General features: G+C 37.9%; 1 protein-coding gene across 18 annotated transcripts in view; it reads right to left on the bottom strand.

Annotated features, from left to right (window-relative positions):
- The window catches only part of LOC131146298 (4-hydroxy-tetrahydrodipicolinate reductase 2, chloroplastic-like), a 57,352-nt gene extending 56,254 nt beyond the window's left edge, over positions 1-1,098 (bottom strand). For 6 of the 18 annotated variants that reach the window (XM_058095795.1, XM_058095796.1, XM_058095798.1 and 3 more), the window contains exon 1: positions 624-855. The gene's annotated coding sequence lies outside the window, so the exon portion shown is untranslated. Of the gene's footprint in view, positions 1-623 lie in introns of all 18 variants that reach the window. The other 12 variants (XM_058095812.1, XM_058095806.1, XM_058095800.1 and 9 more) reach the window with 8 other exon arrangements.
- Positions 1,099-19,419: the final 18,321 nt, after the last annotated feature.

Raw genomic sequence — 19,419 nt, 5'->3', positions numbered from 1 at the left:
GATGGCAGAAAACCCTGAAATGCAGATGTTCAGCTATTCCTCATTGATGATCCAAAATCACAACCCATATGCATCAAATATATTCATATATAATACCAAAACAGGAGCTAATGGAGGGGAATGGAGAAGTTAAGCAAAGTATGGCCAACCCTTCTCCCATGGGGTTTCCAAACAAAAAGTCAAGCGATTGCATTGCCTGCCAGACACCTTGACACAGCACAACCATCTGGCAACTCAATTTAACAGCCAAATACATACAGCAGTAACCAGTAATTAAACAAATACCAATCTCACACATAATAATACAAATTATTCACTCATTAATCAAAATGGTCCCTAACAAAAAAAAAAAAAACACAATTAAGAAAACAACAATGGCAGGATTGACAGGCTGCCAACATGTTTTGTTGGGCAATAGTTCTCAATAGCTCTAAGAAAGAAGCAACAATTTAAAGAGTACGGAATACTCAATCGCTCTGCCCTTTCAAGGTCATTGCCCGAGTCATTAGCATAATGAAGCAGTAAGCCAAAAAAAAAAAACGAAAAAAAATAGATAATTGGAAGAATTTGAACTTCTAAAATGAAAGTATTTCCCAGAATTAAGCTACAATTCCAAACTTCACCTGTAAATCAGCACACACGACTTGCAGCACCCAGATTTCCTAGAAGCTCATCCCCGCAAAAGAGAGGAGAGAGGGATGGAAGAGTGTTGAGAGAGAGAGCGAGCGGAGTCTCGGGGAGAGTCGGGAGGGACTTGGAGGCGACTCCAGCTTTAAGGATAGAATCACATTTCCTACGATCATAAAATGGAATCCCTATTTTCATTTTTAGTAGGATTGAGCATTCCAAAAAATGAGTATTTCCATTTTAAAAAACATAATCAAACACTAAAATGAAAATAAATGTTGGAATCAGCATTTCATTCCTTTTTATATTATTGAATGTTATAATTACATGTTTCTCTATTAAAAAAATCTTCATGTCATCTTTCAAGAATGTGAAATTTATGCCCCCACGCATAAGGTCGGGATAGTAAGGACAGAGTCTCGTAGGTCGCTTGACAAAAAGGTTGAGAGCTCGAACACTACCATTCCGATTGCACATCCGTAATTTACTCCAACACGTATGAATGGCGTCGTGCGTGTAGGCATGGGATTAGTCTCTTTCACCGGTCCCATATGCTAGGTTGCGTGCCTTGAAGGGAAGTGTCCGCTGGTAGTGATGGGAATGAGAGGAACCTGACATAAAAATTTAAAAAAAAAACAGAATGTAAAATTTATTGAAGATTATTTTAAAATACTATATAACTTTGGACAAGTACTTTAAAATTTATTTATATTATTAAATTTTTTGTAATTTTTTTAAAAATTTTAAAAATTAAAGACAGGTGGAGCCCTCATATAGTATATGCCCATGACTAGTACTATATTTACATTTCTAAGGGAATTATTCCTCCATCTTTGAAAGATTTCTTATTTGTCCCTATACCTACTAATGATTACTTTCTACAACTATTCTAAAATGCCCTTACTTTATTTATTTTTTCTTTATATTTAAAAAAAAAAAAGTCATGTAGCATGCACACATGAGTAGTACTAATGATATACATTTCTAGCCCCCAGGGCTGAGCTCAGTTGGTAAGGGCGGACTCCGGGATTTCCTTTCACGAGGTGAGCCTAATCCTGGCATCCCGGGTTCGATTCCTGCATCGGGCGCCTGAATTACTTCTCTGTGGTGGGTGGGGCTCCTGCTACAGGGCGTGGGATTAGTCACATGCCGGTGCGTGCGGACCGTAAAACGGACGCGAGTTTGACGGCTGTGGATACCCGGCGTTACCCAAAAAAAAAAATGATATACATTTGTACTAATGCATGAAACATTTATTTAAAATATAAAGTACACTATAAGTCCTTAAGTCCAAAATAATGGATATAAACAAAGGTTCGAATATGAAATTTATTTAATTAATATATTTTATATTTAAAAGTATTAAATCCATTCACAAATCTCTCAAAATTGCAATATAAATGTTATAGACATATAACATATATATATATATATAACATTTATATTGCAATTTTGAGAGATTTGTGACACCTAATCCATGATATTTTCTTTTAGAATCCATTATAATTTATTTACATTATGAATGATGTCTGACTTATGTGTTAATTATTTAACTTGCATAATATTATATCTCCAATTTTTGTATCTATGTTTAATTTTTTTTTGGATGTATAAGTTTTTTTTAACTAAATTATTTTGGTCATTAGTAAGTGTGAAATATGACCTTAAATTTTATATGCGCATTTAATTTTAGGTTGCCAAGATTATGATAATAAAAGAGATATGTTGATCTTTCAAAAAATAACAGTACATATTAAGAGGGCGTAACAATCAAAGAAGGAGGCCAGATTTTAAATTATGTCAAAATATAAACAAACGCAATGTATGTGCCACATATGTCTCAACATCTTCCAACATATATTACAAAATACTTCTTTAACTACCCGCAACTATCCAAAAATACACTTATCATAATTGATGTAGGACGAGATTGGTTGACCTATGTCTTATGATTCAACCCTCACACAAGCACATACACTCAAAACACTTTGATTCAAGAATTTAATTAACCAAACATAAGTACCATAAACTATGTGACATTTCACATGTTGTTGTATTTTGAGAAGGTGTATGATTTTGTTCAGCAAATAAGTCCCAAGGTTCCATATCAAAGAATCAAGTTTTATGCATATAGACGTTAATTTCAAAATCAATATTACAAGTTCTAGCTTAAAAAACAAATATTCATGCAATTGATTTTTGCTAGCAAGTGTCAATGTTGCAATCTATTGATTCAAATGGGTTATTTAAAGATGTGATTTTAATCTATTAGCAAGAGTTCACAAAATATAGTAAGGATTCAAACAAATACTGATTTACCAATAGATTCGTTGGATGACTTGATGTTGTTCAACACGAGTTAGAGCACGCCGTATGTCACGCCCCGAACCCGTGGATGGGGCCCAAGTGTGAATTTAGTAACCTAACATGTCTCTGTATCAATTAAAACATACATGATACTATACTGAATGAGGGTCCAACCCCGTGGGGTACACGTATACCCTATACACATTCACATACACATACATACACACCGCATACGCAACGGAAATGTTCTTTCTAATACATACATCATACCATACCGGAGTATATACATAACGAAAGTCTATGCTCCAAAATACAGTACGTACCCCGGATGTCTACAAAACCCAACAATGATAACCTGGTTACAAAATCTGTACTTACACAAGTATTATACGTAGCTAACCGACAACCACGCTCTCGTTATGCTATGACGCTAGTGACAGCTACTCGAAAGACTTGAAAAACATTTGTATAATCGGGGTAAGACACCTCTCAGTAAGGAAGAAACATGTTATATCAATGTGTGGCATATAAATTTTATTTTGACATAAAACAAAACAAGATATAGTTCAAATATTTTCACAATTCAGTTCCAGTACATACGATACAAAACGTACAGTCAGTGTCGTCACACTCTTCGGCTGAAACCGGCTGCATTACTTGGAGCACCCGATAACCTGGCATTAGTTGAAACCCCACGGAGATATTGTTGCTAATACGGTGTCCACTCACACCCATCGATGACCAACCAAAACAAACAGGCGATATTTCATACCCTCGGATATAGATTCAAACACTCTCGCCCACGGCATTTAGCCGAGGCATGGCATTTGCCCACAATAATTAGCCAAGACGTGGCAATTTCACAAAACCTGGAATATTTTGGAATTCATGTTTCTATGCCTTTCAACTTACGGTAATTAGTCATCACAACTGTTTTTTCACAAACCTAGAATATTTTATATACGACAGTTCATTCCACTTATTTGAGTATACAACAAATCATATCGTTTTCAATTAGAGAATGCAGTTTAATGCAAATACAGGTATGGTCATCTCAATACCACAGTTTATACAAATATACGATTTTCCAACAAAAACAGAGATGATACCCAAAACCCCTAATTTTCCCCAAAAATTGTAACCCAAAAATTTTATATTTTCACCCGATAGATTTTTCCCAATAAGTAGCCAAATCATACATATAATCGTAAACTACATGTTTACCGATTCTGTTATAATTGGTGTATTCCCAAGAGGGGGGGTGAATTGGAATTTTAAAATTTATCACCTAGGTTGAACTGGATAAATGGCAATATATACACAACCTAGGGTATGCCTATTCAATTTCCAAATGCGTAGATAAATATAATGTGAAAATTAAGTCATACGCATCATTCACCCATAACATACATGTGCGGTAAATATAAAGTGCGGAAATAAAAATGAACACACGATATGTTATCGGGGTTCGGCCAACCGTGCCTACGTCCCCGCCTCAAGCTCGCAAGCTAGAGGATTCCACTAACAGCTCACTTAAGGGTGGAGCGGCACCGTTTACAACCAGGTCAAATTAACACAGGGTTGACCTCAACCTTAACCAGGTCAAATTAACACAGGGCTGACCTCAACCTTAACCAGGTCAAATTAACACAGGGCTGACCTCAACCTTAACCAGGTCAATTAGCGGGGCTGACCTCAACCTACACGCCTTAACAGGACGACGCACCTAGCTTTCCTAACCGGGTCTAAGCCAATCCGAGACTATTCCAGGGCTAGTCTCCCTCTTCAGGCCCGTGCCTGGAAATACAACAGTATTTGAAATACAATCAAATGGTACAATGAATAGGCTTTCAAGTAAAGCGGATGTGTACCCAAATACGCGCAATTACAAACACCACAGTATGATTCAATATGTAAGCTCAATGTGGTCTAAGATGTCAATTCTCAAATAGATTTACTATCGTTGTAATGAGTACGTGAGAGTGCAAACCTAAATGATCTTTGTATCATAGGCTATTCAATCTAAGTGTTCAAACAAAGATATTATCCAAACTTCATATATTTCAATCAACAAGTTTTCTCAATATATATATGTATATGAAGCTCTAGCAATGTATAAGTTTGGTTTGCAAAAGGAGTTTAATCTTTGTATTCAACTATGGATATAAATCAATGAATATTGCAACAAAGATTTTTCTCACACAAACAAATATCTCTTTAAAGCTTTATCAAGACAAAGCACGCTAGATATTTGAATGTATTTTGAAAATGTTTTGCAACCAAAAACAAATACAATCTTCTTAAGATGTTGCAATGAAGGTGCAAATCTTAGAAGATCTATCAAAGTCTTCTTAGGATAGACTTATTAACAAAGTCTCCTAAGAATACTTAGGTTTAGCTCTCAATGAAAATAAATCAATCAAATATGAATGGGAGAGCAAACCTATTAAATATAAACACTCAATCGACTTACAGAGGATTTAAGAGATCGAAGAAGGTAAGCATGAGTGAATGGGGATTGGATATGAATATTATAGGATTTGGGATTTTCAGAGAATTTCTCTTAATCAATATTTTTAATCCCATACTAATTATCCCAAATGAGGGGGTATTTATAGACAACCCTTGAAATATAACCGTTGGGGACCTATTGGGAATAATTAGGAAAGTTTAATGACCTTTCAAATATTTTAACCCTGCTTAAACCATTTAATCGTGGTAAAAAAATAGGGCAACCCGAGAGGTCCGGTCGACCAAAAGTAGCTCGGTCGACCGGGACTCAAGTAGCTCGGTCGACCGAGGGCATTTTGAACTAAGGGGTCGGTCGACCGGGTAGGGCGATTTTTGAAATCTCCGAGTTTCGGTCGACCGAGGCCTTTTTGAACTGCACGGCTCGGTCGACCGAGTTGTTGGGAATTCTCCCGAGGCGCTTCAGTCGACCGAGTTGTTGGAGTACAAAAGTGGTCGGTCGACCGGGGGGTCAAATGGTTGACTCCCAGGTGGTTCGGTCGACCGAGGTCAAATGACCTGTAAGAGGTCGGTCGACCGGGACCGGGTCAAATAGTTGACCCGGACTGGTTTCGGTCGACCGGGCCAATTTGAACTGTTTGGCTCGGTCGACCGAAAGTGCACCAAGTGTGCATTTCGGTCCCGAATTGACCCAACTCAATCAATTTTAAGTGCCTAATAAACATATGTGCATATGTGTGTGTCCTAAGGCCACTTGGGGTCCAATTTTGAAGACACTGAAAAAGTCCGGTGTCGGTCGACCGAAGGGTACACCCTGGGGTCTGTCTAAGGTCCTTTCTCATTCATGGTTTGGTTTGAGCTTACGTATTATCATGCATGTGATGTGTGTGAGCTTATCACAAACCAAAGACCTATTTACTATTACAGACCTTTCCTACTTAACTATTACAGACCCGAATATAAATTACAACAACTCAATTATATCAAGGGTCTTCAGAGTCTTCGTTTTCCTCCGGGTCTCCGAGTGCCATCATAGGATACTGCCAAGATAAACCTGCACATCAACTTGGCAATCATTAAATACCTGAGTATTTGTCATAATCAAAATAGGGTATGACCCATAGGGTCAACAGATTCCAATTTCAAAAATACTTGATATAAACAAAATCCCCTCACCTTTCCTCGAATACCAAAACCTGAACTCTACGGCTCCAAAACTATGAACCGAGTTCCCAAAACCTAAACAATGAAGAACAATACTTCTTTACAATACTATTCTCTACAAATCTATCGAAATGAAAACGAATTCGGAGCCTTACCTCAATTTTGGGTCAAAACCCAAAAATCCTAAAAATGAAGATCTGATCTGCTATCCTCGAAGAGATTCTCCTCCTAATCCACGTGGCAATGTCAGATCATTGATTCCAGCAACAGATGACCCGAAATCCTAGAGAGAGAGAGAGTGTGTGTTCGAGTTCTAGAGAGAGAGAGAGAGAAAGAGAGAGGATTTTGGTTTCTTCTTTATTAAGCAAGTGACCAGAATTGTTGACGAGACAGCATCCTCGTCGACAGGCTACAAAAGGAAGTTTGTTGACGTCAAAGTGGACTCATCGACGAGCCTGAGATTTCAGGATTTTCCAAAATCCCTCGGTATCTCCTCGTCGATAGGTTACTGATTCTCATCGACGAGAAAAGAAGCGTCTTCGATGAGCCCTGCTGATTTTTACCTTTTAAATTTTCCTTCTCTTTTCTTATTTATTCACTTATCTCAGATCGGATTCTTACAACCTCCCCTCCTTACAAAATTTCATCCTCGAAATTTGTAATCTCTCATTTACCAACTCAACAACATACCTAAACGCATACCTGACTCTAGAAATAGCTGGCGGCCACCCACATAATAGCCTTATCCCAAATACTTACATACCCTTACTTATGGCAGAGAAATACCATGGTTACATACATACCATATCGGTAGCTCACAATATTATGAAACTCTCCTAGAGACTAATCACACACCATTACTACGATAACAGAATATTACATACATACCCATACCGATTCTGCTACCAAAGCTACTACTCAGAACAACTGTGGATATTTCCGATGTATTTCTGTTTCTAACTCCCAAGAAGCTTCCTCAACCGCATGATTCTGCCATAGCACTTTCACTAACGATATCTCCTTGGTACGCAACTTCTGAACTTTATGGTCCAGAATCTGCACAGGTATCTCCTCATACGCCAAAGCATCCCTAATCTCTAAGAATTCGAAACTAATCACATGCAATGGATCCGGCATGTACCTTCTCAACATGGATACATGGAACACATCGTGGATCTGAGAAAGCGTTGGGGGTAGTGCAATCCTGGAGGCTACAAGACCCACTCGTTCGAGTACCTCGAATGACCCAATATACCTCAGGCTCTGCTTGCCCTTCTTTTTGAATCTCATCACCCCTTTCATCGGAGCGATTCTTAGAAATATGTTACCCCCCCACCTCGAATTCCAATTCACGACAGCGAACATCCACGTAACTCTTCTGCCGACTCTGAGCTGATTCAATTATATCTCTGATCAATCTAACTTTCTCATAAGCTAGTTGTACGAGTTTAGGACCCAATATCTGTCGTTCACTGACCTCATCCCAATACATAGGAGACCTGCATCTCCAACCATACAACGCTTCGAATGGTACCATACCAATACTAGCTTGGAAGTTATTCTTATAGGCAAATTCCACTAACGGTAGAAACTGAATCCAACTACCGTCGAAATCTAACAGGCAAGCCCATAACATATCCTCCAAGATATGTATCGTCCTCCCTGATTGTCCATCAGTCTGGGGGTGGAACGCTGTACTGAAAGTAAGCTTCATCCTCAGTGCTTCCTGTAAGCTCTTCTAGAATCGAGAAGTGAACCTTGGGTCTCGATCTGAAACAATGGACACTGGTGCCCCATGCATTCCGACTATCTCCATCATGTATAGATCTGCTAGCCTACTCAAGGAGTAGCTAACCTTCATTAGTATAAAGTGAGCAGATTTAGTCAACCTATCCACGATTACACAGATTGCATTCTGCCCGTGAACTGGTAGTGGTAATCCGGTGACAAAGTCCATGGAGATGTGCTCCCATTTCCACTCTGGGATGTACAATGGCTGCAATGGCCCTGCCGGCCTTTGATGTTCAGCCTTTACCTACTAACACATCAGGCATTGCTCCACAAATCGAGCAATCTCCCTTTTCATACCACTCCATCAGAATGATTCACGCAAATCTCGATACATCTTCGTGCTACCCGGATGTATCATATACAAGGAACGATGCGTCTCTTCCAGAATCGTCATCCTTATCCCCTTGTCTTTTAGAACACACAGTCTATTTCCAAACCTCAATACACCTCCCTCAGAAATGTTAAAATCTGCAGCCAACCCTTGTTGCACTTTCTCTACGGTCTCAACTAACTCCACATCACTAGCTTGCATGGCTTTAATCCTCTCAAATAACGTTGGCTAGACCACCAAGCTAGCAATGAAATCCTAATGATTACCATCCACCAACTCCACGCCAACACATTCCAGATCTCGTCTAATATGATGCTAACCTACTACTGCAAATATTGACGCGTGCTATGACTTCCAACTCAAAGCATCGGCTACCACATTAGCTTTCCTCGGATGATAGCTAATGGTGCAATCATAGTCTTTGATCAGTTTCAGTCACCTTCTTTGCCTCATGTTCAACTCCTTCTACGTGAAAAAGTATTCGAGGCTCTCGTGATATCTCACACTGCTCACCGTATAAGTAGTGTCTCTAGATCTTTAACGCATACACTATTACTGCCAACTCCAGATCATTTGTGGGGTAGCTCTTCTCGTACTCTTTGAGTTGCCGAGAAATACAAGCAATTACTTTCCCCTGTTGCATCAGCACACATCCCAAACCCTTCAGCGATGCGTCACTGTAAATCACAAAACCACCGTCCCCAGATAGGATAGTTAAAATCGGAGCAATGACCAGTCGGTGTTTCATCTCCTAAAAACTCTACTCACACTTGTCGATCCATTCAAATCTCACACCCTTCCTCGTCAACCATGTTATAGGGCCAGATAACTTAGAGAATCCCTCCACTAACCGCCGGTAATACCCAGCTAGTCCTAGCAAACTCCGAATATCCTGCACACTCTTTGGTTTCACCTTATCAACCATTGCTTCTATCTTAGCTGGATCAACTGAGATACGACCTCCCGACACAACATGGCTAAGAAATGCGACCTGCTTCAACTAGAACTCACATTTCCTCAGCTTGGCATACAACTTCTTCTTCCGTAGAACCTGAAGTACCAACCTTAGATAGTTTTCATGCTCTTACGAACTCTTAGAATTTACCAGAATATTGTCGATAAACACCACTACAAAATGATCCATGTATTCATGGAAAACCCTGTTCATTAGATCCATAAATATCACCAGAGCTTTAGTCAACCCAAATGGCATGACCAAAAACTCGTAGTGACCATATCTGGTCCAAAAAGCAGTCTTTGCAACATCCTCCGTCCTAACTTTCACCTGATGATACCCTAACCGTAGATCGATCTTCAAAAAGACCTGCATTCCCTACAGCTAGTCAAATAGATCATCTATACGAGGCAATGGGTATCGGTTCTTCACTGTTACCTTGTTGATCTCATGGTAATCAATGCACATTCGCATCAACCCGTTCTTCTTCTTTACGAACAATACTGGAGCTCCACAAGGCAAAACAGTAGGTCTGATAAAGCCCTTATCCAGTACGTCCTGCAACTGCTCCTTCAACTCTCCAAAATTAGCTGGAGCCATCCGATATGGAGCTTTAGAAATCGGTACCTTGCCCGACAGCAATTCAATAGCGAACTCCACCTTACGATCAGGAGGTAAACCGAGTAAATCTTCTGAGAATACATCTAGAAATTTGTTAACCACTCAGATATCTTCGAGCTTCAAATCATCCCAAGGTGGTTCCTTCACGTAAGCTAGATACCCCTGACATCCATCTAAAGTAGCCTTCTCGCTTGTATAGCAGATAGAATTTGTGGCATCGAATGCACACACGATCCTATGAACTCATACTCCTGCTCCCTAGGACATATGAACAATACTACCTTCCTACGACAATCAATCACCGCATAACTAGAGAATAACCAATCCATCCCCAGTATGATGTCAAATCCACACATGTCGTACACTACTAGGTTCACCGGTAGCAACCTTCCCTAAATAACCACTGGACAATTTCCTAACATCTTACTACAAATCATTACACTCTCGGTTGGTGTAGCCATGTACAACCACTCATCCATCACTTGGGTTTCAACCCCATACAGTTTCACAAAACTTGCAGATATAAAAGAATGGGTTGCTCTCAAATCAAATAGGACCATAGCTTTATTCGAAAGCAATAACATGGTACTTGTGACCACGTTTCCAGTATGTTCAGCATCGGCTGGAGTAAGTGAGTACACCCTTGCCAGAGCCGTGTTTGCCTGATAGTTTTCCCGAGGCATCTGATTACTTGCACGGTTCTGGCTTGATGCAGGCGCATCTCTCCTTTGTGCCTAATAGTTTTGGGACATGTGGCCTGATTTGCCATAATTGTAGCAGTTACCCACGAACGACTGACATTCACCATCATGCCATTTACGACACTTGGTGCATTGTGCGAAAGATAGATCCCCTAAGGACCTCATCGTTCGATATTCTAGCGATAACTCACACCATATTTCTTCTTCTTCCATGGTCCTTGCCGAGAACCAGTCTGAGAACCAGAAGATACTAGCATCTTCTTTTGTTCTTGTACCACCTCATCCCCCTGGAGATTGGCCTCAACTATGGTGGCTTTATCCACTAAAACAGAGAACTCTCGAATCTGTAGCATACCCACAAGCATGCGGATGTCCTTCCTTAGACCCTTCTCAAACCTCCAAGTCTTCTCATACTTGTTCGAGATCAAATAAGGCGCGAAACGAGATAGCACAATGTATCTGAAAGCATATCTCTACACCATTAGGGGTCCCTGAGTCAGGTTCGAGAACTCATCGTCCTTTGCATCATGAGTGGAAGTCAAGAAGTATCTCTCGAAAAATACCTCCCTAAAGCAGCTCCAAGTCATACCAGATGGACCAGATCTTTGCTTCTCAAGTAGACTCACAGCCGTCCACCATCTTTCAGCTTCTCCTGCCAGCTGAAAAGTAGAATAGAGAACCTTCTGCTGGTCAATGTAGTGCAGAACTTCCAATACCTTCTCGGCCTTCTGCAACCAATTTTCTGCTACTATCGGATCGGGTCCTCCAGTAAACGTCGGAGGGTCCATGCGGGTGAACCTCTCTATGGTACAACCCATAGCAGTAGGAGAATGCTCACATCTCCTAACACTTCGCCTGATCACCTGCATGACTTGCCTCATCAAACCCCGAGGCATAAAAGGAGACTCGTCACTCGCAGTCCCCTCGGAACGACTATCCAAGTTATTATCCTTGGGCTCCATTCTTAAAGGAAGATAGGAATCAGTTAGAATTCCTATATCGTACACAGTTAACACAATCATTGAAAACTAATCATGTCAACTAAAACTCTCATGGGTCCACGCCTGTCTTACCACACCGACACAAAACCATCAATGGTTTGTCGTGATTTTACTGAAATCGTCATCCTAAGAAAAACACAGAACACCGTCAATGAGTCCTCGTCTAGCTAAAAGACAACCCTCGACCTAATCTATCCATTTCCTACATCCTATACTTTGGTATGTTCACATAACTATACCTAACCAAGTTTACAAGACCTAACAACCTGGTTAGCTCTGGTACCAAGTCATCACGCCCTGAACTCGTGGATGGGCCCTAGGTGTGAATTTAGTAACCTAACATATCTCTGTATCAATTAAAACATACATGATACTACACTGGATGAGGGTCCAACCTCGTGGGGTACACGTATACCCTATACACATTCATATACACATCACATACGCAGCGGAAATGTTCTTTCTAATACATACATCATACCATACCGGAGTCTATACATAACTAGAGTCTACGCTCCAACATATAGTACGTGCCCCAAGTGTCTACAAAGCCCAACAATGACAACCCAGTTACAAAATTCATACTTACACAAGTACTATACTCAGCTAATCGACAACCATGCTCCCGTTACGCTAGGACGCTAGTGATGGCTACTCGAAGGACCTAAAAAACATTTGTATAATGGGGGTGAGACACCTCTCAGTAAGGAAGAAACAGGTTATATCAGTGTGTGGCATACAAGTGTTATTTCAACATAAAACATAACAAGATACAATTCCAATATTTTCACAATCCAGTTCTAGTACATACGATACAAAACATATGGTCAGTATCGTCACACTCTTCGTTTGAAATCAGCCACATTACACAGAGCACCTGATAACCTGGCATTGGATGAAGCCCCACAAAGATATCATTGCTAATACAGTGTCCACTCACACCCATCGGTGACCAACCAGAATAAACAGGCAATATTTCACACCCTCGGATATAAAGTTGGATACTCTTGCCCACGGTATTTAGCCGAGACATAGCGTTTGCCCATGGTAATTAGTCGAGACGTGGCAATTTCACAAAACCTAAAACATTTTGGAACTCATGTTCCTATACCTCTCAACTTACGGTAATTAGCCGTCACAACTGTTTTTCACAAACCTGGAACATTTTACATACAACAGTTCAATCCACACTTATTTGAGTATACAACAAATCATATTGTTTTGAATTCGAGAACATAGTTTAATACAAATACAGATATGGTCATCTCAATACCACAGTTTATACAAATATACAATTTTCTAACAGAAACAGAGATGATACCCAAAACCCCAAATTTTTCCTAAAAACTGTAACCCGAAAATCTCATATTTTTACCCCATAGATTTTCCCAAATAAGTAGCCAAATCATACATACAATCGTAAACTATATGTTTACCAATTCTGATTTCAAAAATAACTGATATAAACAGAATCCCTTTACCTTTCCCCAAATACCAAAACCCAAACTCTATGGCTCCAAAACTACGAACCAAGTTCCCAAAACCTAAACAACGAAGAATAATACTTCTTTACAATACTATTCTCCACAAATCTAGCGAAACGAAAACGGATTTAAAGCCTTACCTCGGTTTTGGGACAAAACCCGAAAATCCCAAAAATGATGATCTGATCCGCTACCCTCGAAGAGATTCTCCTCTTGATCCACATGGCAACATCGAATCATTGATTCCGGCAACAGATGACCCAAAATCCTAGAGAGAGAGAGGATTTTGGTTTCTTCTTCATTAAGCAAGTGATTTAGATATTTATAACTTGGTTGACCCGACCAGACTTGTCGATGAGACGACGTCCTCATTGATAGGCCGTAGAAGGAAGTTCGTTGATGAGCCTAAGATTTCAGGATTTCCCAAAATCTCTCGGTATCTCCTCATCGACGGGCTACTGAATCTCATCGCCGAACTGCACAAGAGACTTTGTCGATGAGAAAAGAAGCCTCGTCAACGAGCTCTGCTAATTTTTACCTTTTAAAATTTTCTTCTCTTTTCTTATTTATTTAATTCAACTGTCTCGAGTTGGGTTCTTACACCATAAGTCCTTCATCAAGTTTTGAATCACAAGATGAACGCAGCACTGGAGTGTAGGGATAATAACCATGTTGGTGTATAAGTTAAGTGGTTGTGGGGGTGTAGTTTAGGTGGTGGCCGTGTGGGTGAGAGGGAGGAGATGGAGATGGAGTCGCTGGATAAAGTAGTGGTCTCTCACTACTTGATTTCCGGAGAGAACGCCATAACCTCACACTACACAATCAGAATATTGGATGAGCTTTCAAGCTCAACAATGGAATTCTATTCAATATTCAAACTTTGCTAAACTTCTAGTTCTTACAATGGAGAGATATATATAACTAGCATAGGGGAAACAAAGCATTAACAAGCTTAGCTAGCATGGGGGGACAAGGACATTACTATCTTACACTTCCCACACAAGCATGGGAGACAAATACAATTAATGCTAACACAACTTACAAACACAATAAAACTCTCACAACTTACTAAACACACTCATGCAAACTTAATTGTCTTGTAATTTGCATTAAATGTAAAGACATAAGCCAAAATAAAGTCAAATTCGAGTGGGGCCCATGGAGTCGTGTGAGGGCCCATGGAGCCGTGTGGGGGCCACATGGGTCTTGAGTTAAATCTTGCTTCAATACTTCACATGGGTCTTCAAGCACCTAATAATTTTGAAATAACATATCCAAGCAAAATATAAAATCAACAAAAGTCTTCAAGTATGGTCTTCAAGCAATCCCACGTGTACATACAAAACAATTATGAACAATAGGGGACATCTGGAGGTCATCCATGTGTCACCATGTCAGCAAAGTAGTGGACATCGAGAGATCGTCCACGTGTCACCATATCAATAAAAGAGATAGATAAGACACGTTGATCCCAATTAATAATGTCAAATTTATTCCTATAATTACTCATAAGTATATAAAAAACCCCTATAACTGTCTATAACTATTCTAAAGTGTCCTTATACTATTAATTTTTTTGTTGTTGTTTTTTATAATTTTTTAAACATTTTAAATACTAGAGAGTTGTGGAGAGCACACACATAATTCATGCCCACGGCTAGTACTAATGATATACATTTTTATTAATGCAAGAAACATTTATTTAGGATATAAAGTACATTTTAAGTGCTTAAGCTCAGAATAATGGATTTAAACAAAGGTGCGAATATGAAATTTATTTAATTAATATATTTCCTTTTTAAAAGTATTAAATCCATTCATTCTCCTATATATATAGTTAGATGTCTACAACATTTATATTACAATTTCAAAGATAGATTTGTAGCACTTAATCCATGATATTTTCTTTTATGATCCATTATAGTTTATTTATATTATGAATGATGTTTGACTTATATGTTAATTATTTAACTTGCATAAAATTATTTGAATTATTATTGAATGTAAAATCATGTCACAAAATTGTATATGTACATTTATGCTTTTTTTGATGGATGAGTTTTTTTTTACTAAATTATTTTGGTCATTATTAAGTGCGAAATATGACCTCAAATTTTACATGTACATTTAATTTTTAGGCCATCAAGATTATGATAAAAAAAAGATATGTTGAACTTTAATTTATAGAAAAAGAACAATACATATTAAGAGTGAGTAATAATTGAAAAGGGGGAGGCCAGATTTTAGATTATGTCAAAATATAAACAAACGCAATGTATGTGCCACATATGTCTCAACATCTTCCAACGTACATTCTAATAGTATAAGCAAAGGGAATGAACTAACTTGGAAAGGATTATGTTTGACGAAACATGAAAGAAGGCATGTGTTGCCATGTCGTTATTGTGGGACCAAAAGATTTGAAAATGAACCTCAAGACTTTTGTTGCTGTAAGGGCTAAATTATTCTAGTAAAACAAGAAACCCCAAATCAATTATGAGACTTATTCACATCATAAAGTAATGATGTTATACTCTTTAGGAAGAATATAAGAGTCTACAATAGTTTATTTTCTTTTACATTTCTTGGCGTGAGCTTGGATAAAGAACTTGTAGCTTCAAGGAAATGTGTCTACACATTCCATGCTAAAGGTCAAATACATCATGATCTTCCATCATTGGTGCCACCTGAGAATGGACCAATTTAATATCAATTATATTTTTATGATATTGAGAATGATGTGAGAAACAAAATGACAATTCTTGAAGATGTTGATCTCAATGAGTCTATTGCAAAAAGTTTATGAGAATTTTTGAGAGAAATCCATATGCACATTTTTTTAGGAGGTTATAAAATATGCATATGGATCCATTAAAGATAATATTAAGAAGTGATGTGTAGACCGCTTGACGGAGAGGTTGAGAGTTCGAACCCTGTCATTCCACATGCACATCCGCGATTTACTTCTGCACATGTGGAGGGCGTCCTGTATGCAGGCATGGGATTAGTCTCTCTTACCAGTTCTGCTAGGTTGTGTGCCCCGAAGGGGAGTGTCCGTTGGTGGTGATAGGGATAAGAGGAACCCGACGTAATCCAAAAAAAAAAAAGTGATGTGCAGCGAGAATACAATTGTCCTATAGTGGATCAAGTAGCAACTATTTGGATTGAAGGGAAATAATGCTAATATTCTTTATGAGTGAAAAATGATTGTCCATATACACTTAGGCCAAAAGCATCAAGTAAAACATTTAGGCAATACCCTTTACTATACCCTCATGGAGAAGTTGGTTGACAATAAAACATACACAAAAGGATGAATAGTTATGGAAATAGTGTGTCAAATACAAACATAAAAGAGATAGCAACTCAAGGGTTTCCAAGTGCAGATAATGTTATAAGGCATGAAGAATAAGGTAAAACTTATTATCTTTTATATTTTGATTTTGAAAGTAGAAAAAAATGTAGATAGATATATAACCTAAAATTTGATGACATTTTTCTAATTTCTTTATTTTATTTTGGAAAATGTAGTTCTCAAAAGTAGCATAAGGAAGTAGGTATCACGTCAGCAGTATTATTGCTATAAACTTCAAATTAGGGATATGGACGGATGTACACTTTTGTATTTGGGAAGACTACTTCAACAATGCATTGTAGACATGTACGTAAAATTAGAAATGACACGTCCATATTTTTATAGGAGACAACAATCAAGGATACGAGTTGCTCTATATCAAGATATTGTAGACAATGTATTGTAGGGTGAAAACAAAGTTGTAAAGTTGTAAAAAAATATTTTACCAACATCATTTGTCGGCAAACTTAGAGATATGAAACGCCAATATTTAGATGCAATGTCATTGGCGTAAAAGTTTGTTAAGCCAAATGAATTTATTGCAATGACATGATCTTGAGTGGGAGGAAATTGTAGACTAATGAAGGAAGGACAATCAACCCAAGATAAACCTAAATCGATATCTAGGGTGTCTTAACCAAACTACATGATTTGAAGTATCAAATGTTCAAGAAAAATGTTTTTGGCAAGTTTGCAGCATATGTCTACATAATATAATTTAAGAAAAGGGGACTATCTCATGTTTATATACTAATCATTTTAAAGGCAGAATATAAGATTACAAGTTCAAATCAATTTGACAAATTTTTTTTTAGCAGAGATTCCAAATCCAATGAAAAATCCTGATTTATATGAGAAGGTAGTTAAACATATGCTTCACAGACCATGTGGAAAGATTGATAAGAAAAATCCATGCATGCAAATATGACAAATGCAAAAATCATTATCATAAGGCATTTTGTCAAAACACAAAGTAGGAAAAGGATTCTTATCCTATTTATAGAAGGAGGGTTGAGGGACCAAAGGTAATTGTTCTAATGCAATTCTTGATAATAGATAGGCTATGCCTTATAATCCCTTTCTTTTATCACATTATAATTGCCATATAAATGTCGAAATATGTTCTGACTTGAAAGCAATTAAATATATTTATAAATACATATACAAAGGTCATGACAAAGTTGTAATTTATATAATCAAAAACGATGGTGAAGAAGCAATTGATGAGATATAATGTTTTCAAGATGCACATTGGGTATTTACACAAGAAGCAGCATGGAGGATATTAGAGTTCAATCTAAATGAAATGTATCCAGCTGTGATAAATCTACAATTGCATCTCTCAAACAAGCAATGCATTACATATGGTGAACACCAAAATTTGCTTAGCGTTATTAACTTAAATTTATTGTCAAATTCAATGCTTACAAAAATTTTCACAAATACATGTGCTCAAGATGATGACGCGCAATTATATATTTATAGAGAATTTTCATAACATTATGTTTGGAAAAAAGAAGGTAGAGTATGGCAAAAGAGAAAAGCAAAAAGAGTAATTGGTCACATAAAAGGTGTAAATCCTTCAGAATGAGATAGATACTATTTGAGGTTGTTGTTAAGTCATGTGAGGGGCCAACATCATATGATGATTTATATTCATATAATGGTATTCTTCATACAACATTTAAGGAAGATGCATAAAAATAAGGTCGTCTAGAAGTAGATGACAACATTTCACAATGTCTATATGAGGCAATTTCATATGAAATGCCAAAATATTTACGCTACCACTTTGCTACTATTTTGGTTTATTGTCAGCCATCCGATGTACGAGAATTATGGGTTAAATATTATGAAGCATTATTAGGAGATTATAAATACGAATAAGGTATCATGTCACACGTACAAATTTGGAAAACAATTAAGGATGTGAAGTTCTCTATTGAAAGTATGGGGGAAAAAAATAGTTGACTATGATTTACCAGTCATTCATTTAAGTGATGATTATAATTTCTCTAGTGAGAAAAGGGAAATTGTTGATGAATTATCCATACCCATTTCACTAGAAGACCAATAATTGTCATCATACTTGAACAGTGAACAAACATTAACTTACACTACTATATTAGCTCATGTGAATACTAGCACCAATAGAATATTCTTCATTGATGGACCTGGTGGTACTGGTAAAACATTTTTGTATCGTGTGGTAGGCTCGCCAAGGCTTGGGTCCTTAACTATAAAAAATAATATTTATAAAACCTAACTTAATCTCAAGTTTAGTATAAAGTGGGGTAAGTCACATATCGATCCATGGGGATTAGAGTGCAGTTATCAACCACTTCTAGATTAGTTTATTAAAGCTTTGTATAAAAAGAAGTGTAAAGGTGGGATTTTTGTAGTGTAAAGGTGGAGTTTTTATAACAGTCCTAATGAAAGCATGTAAAATCTAAAGTACCTTACTCCTACAAAGCGATGCTTAGATAAGAATCAGACACTGGACGTAAACCGAGATTCTCAGGCCAAAGCGGGATAGGGTCATTTGAGAGCACAGGGTAGCAAGGGTGCACCAACCGTCTAAAGCATGGTCGGGAACCGAAGTATACCCTGTCT

The sequence above is a fragment of the Malania oleifera genome, chromosome 13 (assembly GCF_029873635.1).
Source record: "Malania oleifera isolate guangnan ecotype guangnan chromosome 13, ASM2987363v1, whole genome shotgun sequence".
NCBI classification, from domain to species: domain Eukaryota; kingdom Viridiplantae; phylum Streptophyta; class Magnoliopsida; order Santalales; family Ximeniaceae; genus Malania; species Malania oleifera.
Note: the sequence above shows the minus strand (reverse complement) of the source record. Positions and strands in the feature narration are given on the sequence as shown.